Below are 14,311 nucleotides of genomic sequence, written 5' to 3' on the forward strand. Positions count from 1 at the left end.
CAAATTCCACACAGCCAGTGACCTGAGGCTGGAATTGAACTTGGGTCCCTGGAGCTGTGAGGCAGCACTGCTAACCACCATGCTGACCCATAAATCATAAAATCCCTACAGTGCAGAAGGAGGCCATTTGGCACATTGAGTCTGCACCGACCACAATCCCACCCAGGCCCTGTTCCCTTAACCCCACATATTTATCCTGCTAATCCCCCTGACACAAGGGTCAATTTAGCATAGCCAATCAACCTAACCCGCACATCTTTGGACCGTGGGAAGGAACCAGAGCATCTGGAGAAAACCCACACAGACACGGGGAGAACGTGCAAACTTCACACAGACATCAACCCGAGGCCAGAATTGAACACGGGTCCCTGGCACCATGAGGCAGCAGTGCTAACTACTGTGCCACCATGCCAGCCTGATTGGATAAAGCTTCCTGACATCATCCACCAGCTGAAGATTTTTCAACAACATTCGACCATGAGCACATTCCTCCATCCTGACCCCCTTTTTTAATCCAATGTTTTTAGTTTCAATGTACCCCCCCTCCCCCATAGGACCATCTGTCACTTGTTAAGTTTCACTTTCACAATGCATTGAACTTTTGTTCAGCTATTAAAACATTCTGCTACCTTATCTTTATGCTAGCATCAGCACATTTTTTCAGTCTGTAGCACTACTGTTAACATTCCTTTTGTCTTGTGCCCATAATATCTTTGTCCAGTCTCTCCTCATTCCCGCCTAACTTTGACCTTCTACTTTGCTCCACCTGTTCCACCACCTCTTAAACAGTATGAAGTCCATTACATTTCTCCCTATTTTTAGCTCTGGAGTGGAGTCATATTGACTAAACTCCATTTCTCTCTCCACAATTGCTGCTAGACCAGCTGAGTTTTTTTCCCCAGCAATTCTGTTTTTATTTCAGCTTTCCAGCACCTGCAGTATTTTGCTTTTATTATAGCTGAAGATTTTTGTTATAGGTCAATTTTCAGATGTCAGCCTGTCCCCATTCAACAATTTACAATTTGAAAGGAATCTGCTCTCAAACAAAGTTATGTTCTCTCCTGGACATGCTGCTGATGGTATGAATTGGAACACAATATGGTTGAAGGTGCGGGTACTCAGCAGAGCTGAAAACCTTGGATTTGATCAATCTGCTGAAAATTGTCAAGACATTTTCTGAAGTTTAGTAAAGAGACTAGGACTGTTCCTGCAAAACTGGTGTGTCTGGTCACCCTGGCAAATCGGACAGAAATTGGGTCTTAATCGAAAACCAGTGCATCCCAGATGACATCTTCTTGATGTCATGAGGAGTCCAGTAATTTGAAGCTAAGCTTGAAAATGACGTAGATCTAGATTTTTCCAGACCTTTTACACAGGTTGCAGATCAAACAATGAAAAAAGTAATCGGAGATTCTTGATATCCAGTGAAACTGGTTTGAGAGAAAATCCACAGCCGGGTGTAGGTTTATGAGAACTCACAAGGGAGCTCGGGATCTTTGAAGCATTAGACAGAGACCGTTTACAATTAGGTAACAAAGTATAAAAAGTTTATTTATTCGTCACAAGTAGGCTTACATTAACAGTGCAATGAAGTTACTGTGAAAATCCCATCGTTGCCACACTCTGGTGCCTGTTCGGGTACACTGAGGGAGAATTTAACATGGCCAATTCATCTAACATGCACATCTTTGGACTGTGGGAGGAAACCGGAGCACCTGGAGGAAAACCACGCAGACATGAGGAGAACGTGCAAACTCCACACAGACAATGACCCAAGCTGGGAATTGAACCCAGGTCCCTGGCGCTGTGAGGCAGTAGTGCTAACTACTGTGCCATCGTGCCACCACTAGCATGAAGTTTTGATTAAAATTAACCCAATGTTAGAATCAGGGGAACCTAATCAGCAGAAGTCTGAGTTTAGAAGTGGAGAAAGAGCAATGGATGGTAACAGATGACCACAGATAGATGGACACAGTGAAGAGCTTTCTGGGGAGCTGACCGGGGAGGAGATATCTTTAATAGAGATTGATATGGAATGTAGTGAAGTTATGTGCTTTTCAGTAACAATATTTTCATTGTATGGAGTATGTTATCCCAGATTAGATCATACTTTGGTCATGTTTTGTTCCATAGGATGCTTGAGGTTTTTCTGTTGAGTACAAGGAAAGGCCAAGCTGAAACATTAAGGTCCCAAACCGCAGAGCAAGAGTAAATACAAAGCCTCAAATTCAGATTTCTCAAATTATTGAACAACAATTGGTGCTGATAACTGTGAGAGAACCAAAAGAATGTAAGAATATGAGAAATATAGTCTGGAATAGACTATTCAGCTCTTCAAGCCTCCTCTACTGTTCAATAAGATTATGGCTGACCTCTGAACTTGACTCCACTTCTCCACACAATCCCCATATTGCTTAATTCTCTTTGGACCCAAAAATCTGTTAACCCATCTTAAATATACTTAGCAACTGAGCATCCACAGACTTTTAGAGAATTCCAAAGATTCATAACAATTTGAATGAATAAATTTCTCTATCCCTGTCCTGTATGGCCGACACCTTATTTTGAGACTATGTTCTAGTTTCCCCAGTCAAGGGAAATATTTTCTCTGCATTTACAATGCATTTGTGTAACTGCACAAAGTCTGGTGAATATGATTGATGAGGTACAAGCACAAATAGCCCATGTAGGAATATGATGTAATGACAATAATGGAAATGTGGCTTAAAAGTGATGAGAACGCTTAATATTTAAGGACATAAAGTATTCAGAAAAGATAGGGAAGGAACAAAGGGAGGTGGGGAAGCAGCACAGATTTGGGAAAACATTGTAATGTTGGAAAAATAATTCCCTTCAGGGGGCAAGAACAGAATCCATTTGGTGAGAAAAGCAAAATTCTACTGAGGATATTGTATGGGTCTCTAAATAATGAGGGAGAGAAGCAAATTTGCAAAGAAGTCAGAGATGTGGAAGAACTATAGTAGTGATGTTGGGGTCTTTGGACAGTGTTAGAGTAAAGGATAAGGAGCAGAGAATCAGCATGGATGCAATGAATGGCCTCCTTCTGTGCCATAAATGACTATTACTCTAGAGTCTAGATTAATATAACATAAACTCTGTCAAATCCCTTAAGAGTTTTGTTTCAATTAGATCACCTCTCATTCTTCTAAACTCCAGGAAATATAGGCCTAAGCTCAGATCTTCCAATCTCTGGATGATCAGAGACTGGATGTACTCTGCAGGATGTGCTACAGACCCCTTAGGAGTGTCAGCCCAAGGACTCTGTGGGAATTGCCCAGGAAGTTTCAACTTCAAATCTTTTCTCTTAAACTATTTTTAAAATCAGTCTCTAGTAGTTGAAACAAGAGAAGGAACTGTTTGGTGAGTAAGTCTACTTTAATTTCTAGTCTCCAGTTTATAGCAAATAGTCAAAAAATAAGCTTGAATACAGGGCAGCTTGGTCACAGGGAATGCCCATCCTGTGGCATGTGGGGTGTCCTGGAGACTTGATGTGGCCTAGACAAATGGATGTGCAAGAGATGTCACCAGCTGCAGAAACTTGAGTTCCAGATTTTAAAATGTGAGCGGCAGCTGGAATCACTGTAGTGCTTCTGGCATGCTGAGGATTACATGGATAGCATGTTTAAGGAGGTGATCATACCACAGGTTAGGAGGCTTGCAGGCAGAGAGGGAATGCGTGATCACCCGAAAATCAAGGAGAACCAGAGAGGTTGTGTGAGAGCCCTCTGAATCTCTCTCATAAACCAATTTTCCATTTTGACAACAGTGAGGGCGATGGTTCCTCAGGACCACGGGTGGCTCAGCTGCACGGATGGGAAAGACGAGTGGAAGAGGAGTAGTGGTAAGAAATTCAATAGTTAAGGGAACTGACAGGTGTTGCTGCTGCTTTAGACATGACACTAGCATGGTATGTTGCCTCCCTTGGTGTCAGGGTCGCAATATTACAGAGTGACTGCAGGACATTCTTAAACTGTAAGTGAACAACCAAAGGTCATGGTTCACATTGATATGAATGATATAGGTAGAAAAAGGGATGGTGTCCTGAATACAGATTTTAGGGAGCTTGGTAACACATTAAAAAGCAGGACCTCAGAGAGAGTAATCTCCAGAGGGTAGACTCAGATGGGACATAATCAGAAATGGTAATGGAAGGTAGAAAATCATTGAGTCAAGTGGAAGGCAGAGGAAACCAAAAATAGAAAATAGAGAGAGTTTGGCAGTGCTCAAGGGTATATATTTCAGAGCAGGAAGTATAGCAAATAAAGCAGACAAGTTGAGGGCACATAAACGTGGCAGTATGGTATACCTATTACTGAAACATAGCTTAAAGAGAGACAGGAACAGCAGCTCAACATTCCTGGTTGCAGGGTTTTCAGACAAGATTAGAGAAGGTGATTTACAAAAAGGAGGGGAAGGTGACACTTTGTTAGAGAAACAATTGCAGCTATCAGGGTATTTTAGAAGGGTTATCAATTGAGGCCATGTGAATTAAGATTATGAACAAGAAAGGGAATAGTTACACTAATGCGGGTATGCTACAGACCCCAAACAGAGGGATTTTTTTTATTATTTCGTGGAATATGGCAAGGTCAACATTTGTTACCCATACCTAATTGCACTTGAACTGATGGCTTGCTCAGCCATTTCTGAGGGAAATTAATAGTCAACTTCATTGATGTGAGTCTGGACTTGCATGTAAGCCCGACTGGGTAAGGATGGCAGATTGCCTTCCTTAGAGGACATAGTGAACCAGGTGGGTTTTTATGACAACTGATGACTAGCTTTTAATTCCAGAGAGCAGGTCAAGAGATGTGACCTGCAGGGCAATGGATCAAATGCTGGAAAGTGGAGTTAGGCTTGGTGGCTTGTTTTTTTTTTCTCTGCCCCCCACTACCGCCCCCCCCCCCCCCCCCCCCGGGCCCCTGGCTTTGATTTAACTAACCCACCCCACCTCCCTACTTATCTGCAACCTCCTACCCTGCCACCTGACCCACCCTGCCCACTAACCTCACTCACACTCATTCACTCACACTGAAAAGCTATTTAAATGTCCCAGCGCTCTTCATAGCATTGGTGAATGAACACTGACTGAAATACAGCAACTAGTTCCATAAAAGGGGGCGTGGCTTGACTCCACCCAACAATCCTGCACTATGAAGGAAGCCTCTGGGATCAGGCACATTCTGCATTTCTGAAGAGATCTGATTAAGAAGCTTGAGGCTGGAAATATGGAGCTCCATCTTAAATGTTAAAATAATAGGAATGGACTGTCAATCAGACAGTGAACATAGAACATAGAACATAGAACATTACAGCGCAGAACAGGCCCTTCGGCCCACGATGTTGCACCGACCAGTTAAAAAAAAAAACTGTGACCCTCCAACCTAAACCAATTTCTTTTCGTCCATGAACCTATCTACGGATCTCTTAAACGCCCCCAAACTAGGCGCATTTACTACTGATGCTGGCAGGGCATTCCAATCCCTCACCACCCTCTGGGTAAAGAACCTACCCCTGACATCGGTTCTATAACTACCCCCCCCTCAATTTAAAGCCATGCCCCCTCGTGCTGGATTTCTCCATCAGAGGAAAAAGGCTATCACTATCCACCCTATCTAAACCTCTAATCATCTTATATGTTTCAATAAGATCCCCTCTGATTGCCCATCATTGGAAGATTTGGCCTCTAGCCAACTCAATCCCTCTTCAGTCTGGTTTTGTAGTCTAGTAAACCATCATTGCACTCGCTCTCAGGGAGGTATGTTCTTCCTTGGGTAAAAGATCAAAGCTGTACACTGTATTTCAGGTGTGACCTCACTACTGCCCTAAACATGATAGAGGAGCTTCATGAACATATGCCAGTTACTTAACAACACAGCTTTTTTTGAGATCTTGTTACATGTGAGCAATAGAATTTTTAAATGCTTTTATTTGTTAAATAGTTGTGGAATTTTCAGAATGCATTCTGACAGCCACAGGATAGCTGTTTTTGCATCTGGCTCAAGTCTGTGGGGTTGAGAGCTGGGAAGGCAAAAATGTCAATGTCATTAGAGTTTTAAAGTTATTGAATGGCTAAGCTTGAATTACACTCAGTACAATTCTGACTTGTTCAATTAAAATAAACATTTCACAAAAATAGATAAAATGTGCCTTTCATAAAGTTCTGGCTCTTTGTAAAAGTACTCAGTTTGCTGCTATTATTTTTCAGATTCCTTAGGCCTTCATGGTGATTCTTAATGTTACAATTAACTTTGTATAAACAAAGAAAATCCTGAACAATTCTCGAAAATATTATATGGTTCCCTTTTCATTTTCTATTTATTTCAAATGCCTAATTTTTTAATCTTAATAGCTCACCTGGACCCTCATAGATTTGCCCTATGATGATTATATTTATACTTTTCAAATCTCATCCAAGTCCACAAAAATTGTGCCAAACACCTAGATAGTAATTCCCTGCAGCTATGAAGTACCTTTAATCCTGAATCCCCAATATTCATCTTATCATACTGTTCCAGAATGCGGTATTGCAATGTAAGTACACTGGTGCTTAAAATCTAAATAAGGTACAAAGGAAGCTAACAGAATAATGAAAGAAATGCTGGAGTAAACATGGCCAAAGCTGAGAAAATGCTTAATGAAATGGTACGCCTCTATGTCCTGCGTCCAATCCTGCCAGGGATATCTAGTTCACAATGTACGGACTTTGTCCGTAAACTGGATCAGTGCATGTGCAAAGTTCTTTTTCAGATTTTATTTCATGCAAGAAAATTATTGTGGGATTTACCCTTTATCGCAGCCTTTACATTTGCATTTGAACCAGTCATGAATATCTGGGCACCTTGTAAAATTTTCATGAACGTGAAATTTTATTGTTTTACTTTCACAAAAAAATAGAGCATAAGCAGAACTTCAAACATAATTTCAAGCTGTAAAAGCTTTAAAGATATAATTTCTTTGTGTTCAGACAAAATATTTCAACCCAATTTTATTTGGTATTTGTACGCAGAATTTTCTTTCAAATTTATTTACATTAAAACAAAACTAAGAAGATAATCATAAATGTTGATGGAATTCAGCAATGTGTATTTTGGGGCATGTTAGATCATAGGTAGTCCAGGATTGAAACTTAAGTCGTATTTTAAAAAATAGATTCAAGAGTTTTTCTAAAGTTAATTAGTATGTGTGCTATAAGGTATAATATTCCCTTTATAAGGCAGTAGATCTGTTCACTGCGAGCAACAATCTAAGCAATTCACTAGTCTATATTTAAATCTGATATAGGATAGCTCTTCCAGCCATGCAGCGACATGGTCTTATTTATATGTACAAGTTGTGCGGCAATGATTCTTGCATTTTCAGTATTTTCAGAATGCAACAACATGGTCAGTAAAAGGAAACAATTTTAAACTCTATTCTAATTTAACAAGCAGTAGTTAGTAACTATAAGTAACAACCTCTGCAAAAAATACACCTGTTTAATGGGGTCTTGTCTTCATGAAAATTCTACAATCAGATTGTGAATAATGGATTGCTGTATTATGAATAATTCTAGTTTGTAATGTTGGATAGGAATATAGGAACTCGGAGCAGAAGTAGGCAAATTCAGCCTTTCGAGTCTGTTCCACCATTCATTCAGCTCATGGCTGATCTCTCCCTGGTCTCAAATCCACCTCCCCACCTATTCTGCTTATCCCCTGTCCATTTTTTAATTAGAACTATATCTATCTCCTTCTTGAAACCATTCAACGATTTAGACTCCACCGCACTATGGGGCAGCGAGTTCCACAAATTCACCACCCTCTGCGAGAAATAGTTCCTCCTCATCTCAGTTTTAAATCTACCACCTCTCAACCTATGCTTGTGACCTCTTGTTTGAGATTGCCCCATAAGAGGAAACATTTGGTCTACATTTACTTTATCAATCCCTTTTAAAATTTTATAAGCCTCGATCAGATCCCCTTTCATCCTTCTAAACTCCAGTAAGGATAAGTACAAACTGTTTAATCTCTCCTTGTAAGTCAACCCTTTCATCCCCGGAATCTGATGAACCTCCTCTGATCTGCTTCCGATGCCATCACATCCTTCTTCAATTAAGGAGACCAAAACTGGACACAATACTCCAGATGTGGTCTCACCAATACCCTATACAATTGCAACAACACTCTTCTACTCTGATATTCCAGTCCCTTTGCAATAAATGCCAACATCCCATTTGCCTTTTTTATTACATGCTTACCTGAATACCGGCTTTCTGCAATTCATGATCATAGACACCCAGATCGCTATGCCCGGATGCATTTTGAATCTGCTTTCCATTTAGATAATTTGCCTTTCTATTTTCTCTGCCAAAATGGACAACCTCACACTTATCGACATTAAACTCCATCTGCCAAATTTTGGCCCATTCACCTAGCCTTTCTATATCCATCTATAAAATCTTTATAATCCTCTTCACTGCCTGTTTTCCCATTTATTTTAGTATCATCCACAAATTTTGCTATGTTACACTCTGTCCCTGCTTGCAGATCATTTATATAGATTGTAAGCAGTTGAGGTCCTTGGACTGACCCCTGCAGCACCCCGCTAGTTACATTTCACCAGCCAGAGAAGGACCCATTTATCCCGACCCTCTGCTTTCTGTCAGTCAGCCAATCCTCAACTCAATCCAGCACTCCACTGCCAATCCCCTGCAGTCTCACCTTCGGGATCAGTCGTTTATGTGGCACCTTATCAAATGCCTTCTGGAAGTCCAGATATACCACAGGTCCCTCATTATCCATCTTGCTGGTTATGTCCTCAAAGAACTCCAGCAAGTTTGTCAAGCATGACTTACCCTTACCCATGCTGACAATGGTGGATTGAGCTTTGTTTTTCCAAATGCTCATTCATCTCCTCCTAAATGATTGATTCCAGCAACTTCCCCACCACAGAGCTCGAGCTAATCAGCCTATAGTTTACTACTTTTTGCCTCCCTTTTTGAAAAAGGGTGTCACATTAATGTGTTTTCAATCCACTGAGACCTTACCAGAATCCAAGGAATTTTGAAATATCAAACCAATGCATCCACTATCTCTGCTGCCACCTCCTTTAATACCCTAGGGTGCAGGCTATCAGGTCCTGGAGACTTATCTGCCTTTAATCCCATTAGTTTATTCAAAACCTTCTTCCTAGTGATGGTTATTGCACCAAACTTCTCTGCGTTAACAACAGTTTTTGGAAAATCTTCTTTATTCTCTACCGTGAAGACAGAGGCAAAATATTTTTTCAGTGTCTCCACCGTCTCGGTGTTCCCCATTAATACCTCACTACGTATTGTCCTCTGAAGGGCCAACATTTACTTTAGCTATTCTCTTCCTCTTTATATACTTATAGAAGCTTTTGGTATATGTGTTTATGTTTTCTGCTAGTTTCCTTTCACAGTTCATCTTAGTCTTTTAATTCTATTTTTAGTAGCATTTTGCTGAACCTTAAAGTTCTCCCAATCCTCCAGCTTACCACTAGCCTTTGCAGTTTAGTATGCCTAGGTTTTGCCTTTATGTCCCCTTTGACTTCCTTGCTAGCCATGGAACGTTTTTCTTCCTTTTACAATTCCTCTTCCTCCCAGGAATATACTTTAATTGAGAGGTATTCAATATCTTCCTGAACATCCGCCATTGTTCCTCAACTGTCCCGCCTTCAATTATTTGTGCCCAATTTATTTGGCCAACTCTTTCCACAAGCCTCTGCCCAATGCTAAAACTTACTATGGCACTCTCTCTTCTCTTGCTCAATCTGAATCTGAAATCCTAACATGCTGTGATCACTCTTTCCAAGAGGATCTTTTACAACAAGACTGTGTATCAACCTTTCTTTGTTGCATAATACTAAATCTAGGATAGCCTACTCCCTAGTTGGTTCCATAACATATTGCTCTAAGAAACAATCCCTCATACACTCTATGAAAGCTCCCCCAAGGCTACCTTTGCCAATTTGATTGATCCAGTCAATAAACATGTTAAAATCACCAATGATTAGCATTGTACCCTTCTCACAAGCCTCTATTATTTCTTGGTTTATACCATGCCCCACTTTGGAAGTATTGCTCGAGGACCTGTAAATTACTCCTACCAAGATGTTTTTTCTTTTTTTTAAATTTCTGTCCAGGTTGATTCAAAAACATGTTGGCTCTTAGTGCAACTGTCATTTTTTAATATAGCCTTGATGTCATCTTTAACCAGTAAAGCAACTCCACCGCCTATTCCATTCTATCTATCCTTCTGAATACTGAGTACCCTTGGATATTCAACTCCCAGTCCCGGTCGTCCAAAACCATATTTCAGTAATCCGCACCAAATCATTTGTCTCTATTTGTGCCGTCAACTCATTGACCTTATTCCAAATACTGCATGCATTTAGGTACAGGGTTTTTAAATATGTCCTACTAGTTTGTCTTTCTCTTGCAGGATTTTCTTGTGCACTACACTTTTGCATCATGGAAGAAAAGTGTTGCTTCATCAAGTAAACATTCTGCAGTTTCCAGCCTCTTTTTTTTAGTTTTCACAGGCCAAGTACTGTTCTGTCATCATGATTGATGACAGTTGCTGTACACACGGTTAAAACTAATTCTGCTGTTGCATCTTATTTTTGAAGAACAAGCTCCAATTGCTCACTTCGCAGTATTTTTCCCCTTAATGAGAACGGGATTCATGCTAAGAGTAAAAAAAGGGAATAATATTATTTCATCCAGCACAATATTCCAAAGGATGTGTAAAAAAGAACCTTCGAAAGGAAGAACAAGTTATTGTTGAATCAGGAATCTTACATACCGTCAGAAAATAACTTTTGAATACTTTTTCCTCAACTACTGTTATTTTCTCTTTTTGTTATATTTCCAGACAATTGTGTGTTTATGGAACCTTTCGATCGATTCCAGTTTTATTTATTCTTGTCATGTCAGTGACACTGGCCAAGCAGTAATCATTACCCACCCCTCTTGACAGAAGAATCAAACTCATAGGGCAGAATTTTATGATCCCACGCTGGCAGGTTTGCAGCCGGGATGGTCCAAAGATTCCCCAGATAGCCTTCCCACTGCACTTGTGCCCCCTCCAAACTTTTCACAATTATACAGTGGGTCGGGTAAGGGCTAGGCTGGCCGACCCACCCTTTCTTTAATTGAGACCCTTAAATGGGCAATTAAGGACGACTTAACAGGCATTACCCACCCTGTCTCAATTTTCGGGTTAGTGGGAGGAGATCAGGAGCAAGGAAGCCTGGAAATTCACCATGCTCAAGCCTCAGGCAGGAAGGGAGGGGCACCTCCTTAAGTGATTTCCCTTTCACATCACCCATCTCTCCAAAAGATCAACCCCCCATCGGTGCTTGCTATTGCCCCTCACCTTTCCTTCAGGACCACAACCCATTTCTCCCCACCTCATTTGGCCTCACCTTCTGACCCCGCCATGGAATCATCTGCAATTACCTGGTCCTGCACTCGAGGCAAGGCCATGAAGAGAAATCATGGGCTTCGCCAGATTCCAAATCCCTTAAACACTTCCTCCATTGAACCCATCCCCTCACATAGCTCAGGTCCCCAGAATTGGAAACCATTGTCACATTGGGGTTGAACTGTTTACATAGGTTTAGTAAAGCACCTTAGCTTTTGTACTCTGGGTGGGAATATTCCCAAAAAATGACTATGTAATTTTGGCGAGAAAACCGGTTCAATCCATGCCAATATATCCGGTGCAAATCAGTTCGCAATCACCCCATAATTAGTGCACTGAAAGAATCCTCACGTGAAATACGTCAATATAGAGTCCCTAGGCATGTGACTCACCCAAACCGGCTCACAGCTGTGCACTGTTAACAAGGGGGAGTTGCATTTAAATGCTCCCTCTGTACCCTCAGCCAGTCAAGTGAGGTGGATGGCAATGCTGAGGGCAAATCTCGGAATGCTTCTGGATGCAGTGGAGGAGATGGGTCATCCTGTACCTCTGAGTGGATACACAACCTAGAGGCTGGGAAGTAAATGCGGCCTGGGATGTGGTGGCTGCGGCAGTCAGTGCCAGCTACCTGACATGGAGGACTGTTGTCCAATGCAGCAAGAAAATAAATGACTTTATCCTGCAAGGGTGAGTGTCCATCTGTCACATCCTGGCATCTGTCACACCCGGAATGTCCACATCAATCCACTCCCTGACATCCTGCGGCCTTCCGACACCTGACCCCTCTGTATCTTCCTCAAATCCCTCTGGCACTCATCGTCGCAACCTCTTCATGTTGAGGCACAGTGCTAACATTTGGTACCTGTTCCTCAACCCCCTCCCCCTCCCTCCCAGTCCCATCAGCCACCAGCTGTCAATTATCCTCTTTTATGCCTGCAGGAGAATATAGCCCATAAAAGAAGGGAGAGGGAGAAAACTGGCAGGAGAATTCCTGGGTAGCATCCCCTCACTGCCAATGAGGAGAAAGCAATGGAGAACTCATGGGCCTCTGGTGTGCTTGCTCTAGACACAGAGGGAAATTGCCATGGCTGTGGGCTTCAAGAGCATGGCCCAGCCACAGAGGGAAATTGCAGAGGTGCTCCCAAGGTTGGTCCAGAAACAGAGGTCCACTGCTGAGGGCTCTCACACCAGCAGATGCTGTTGGGCCTCCTGGACTGGCAGCACCAGGTGACGCAAAGGCTTCTGGAGCTCACCCCAAGCAGCTCCTCTGTTGCATGGAGTGTCCCGGGGGCCCACGAGCACCCTAAGGGAGGAGGAAGCACTGAAAATCATTCTGGGGCCTTCCAGCCAGGAGACTCCAGCAGTCTCCAGCCCTTCTGAAACACCCCTTCCTGACACCAGTGCACCTCAAGGTCAGCGGATTGAACAGAAAGACACGGCTACATCCGTGACACCCGAAAGTCGGCCAGAGCCCTCTAGTTCCCGGCCCTCCAGAGAATTCCCGCCAACAGCATCACAGGCTATGGGGCACGGAAGACAGCAGGCTGTCTCCACCTCTGATATGCATCCTGGGGAATTACCTCAACGTAGCGTTAGGCCATGCAATGTTAAGATTTAGGAGTACCAAGAGGGCACTTGTGAAAGCAGACACCACAGTTAGGGAAAGGGTAATTGGCATTGTAAATAATCAACATTGAAGAATATTGCAACTCAAAGCTGCAACTCCTCTGTCTTTGTCCTGTTTCCCCCAGGACTTTTATCTCCCCATTTGAACTCAGAATTTCCTACCATCCGTCACAAGCAGTCCCAACACTAAAAGCCATGAAGACCCATGGCAACAGATATCCTGGAATGACAACCTCGTTATTCACAGAACTCTAGGTCCCACCTCAGGAGAGTTGGGTTGAACAATAATTCCCCTGACCCTCACCAGACATGAGTCCAGAAGTCTGTGTGCAGTCAGAAGACAGGCAGGAGCCAGATGTAGGCAGCACCAGAACAGCATCCCAGCTTGCCTCACAGCAAGTTGTCATCACCCTCCCGCCTTGGCAAGTCACTCAGTGACGTAGCCAACCCAGGCCCCATTACTCTGGCATGATGTCAATGCGACTCGCAGAGGAGGGAAGGGGGAAGTGCTATTCTGGAGAGCGTGGACAAGGTTTCAGGAAAGTAGGCAAGGGTTTTGGTAAGGTGGTCAGGGTTCTTGGAAAGGGGGGGTAGGTCACAGGTTCTCCTTGGGGGAATAGGCCAAGGGTTGGTTGCTGGAGCTGCTGGACACCAAGCCTCTAAATCGGAGCACCTGGCGGTAATCAGGGCGTTCCTGGTCATCCTGTCTTCCTGTCCTCCATCCTCCAGGTCCTCCTTGGGCTCTTCCTCTACTCCGACTTGGTTTACCTCCTCCATAGGGGAATATGCATGGTCCTCCTCCCCCAGAATGTCACTCCGCTGCTACACAAGGTTGTGGAGGGCACTGCAGACCACCATGATGCAGGAGGCCCTCTGGGGGCTGCACTAAAGAGCACCGCCAGAGCAGTTCAGGCAGTGGAAGCACATCTTGAGCATACCAATGCACCGTTCAATGACAGATTGGGTAGCAACATGGGCTCGTTGTTGTAGGTGTCTGCCTTGGTCTCAGGCCTCCGCACCAGTGTCATCAGCCATGACTTCAGCTAGCAGTCCTTGTCTCCTATGAGCCATCCCAGCATCCTCGGGCAGTCCTCGAAGACCCCAAGGATATCCAAGTATCCCAGGAATAAACTGTCATGCTATCATCCTCAATGTAGTCAGTGCATGAACTGTGACTTGTTGCCTGACTATGAGTCAGATATTATTTCTCCCTCCTCCCCCCTCCAAACCCCTGC

This window comes from Mustelus asterias, chromosome 18 (genome assembly GCF_964213995.1).
Source record: "Mustelus asterias chromosome 18, sMusAst1.hap1.1, whole genome shotgun sequence".
NCBI classification, from domain to species: domain Eukaryota; kingdom Metazoa; phylum Chordata; class Chondrichthyes; order Carcharhiniformes; family Triakidae; genus Mustelus; species Mustelus asterias.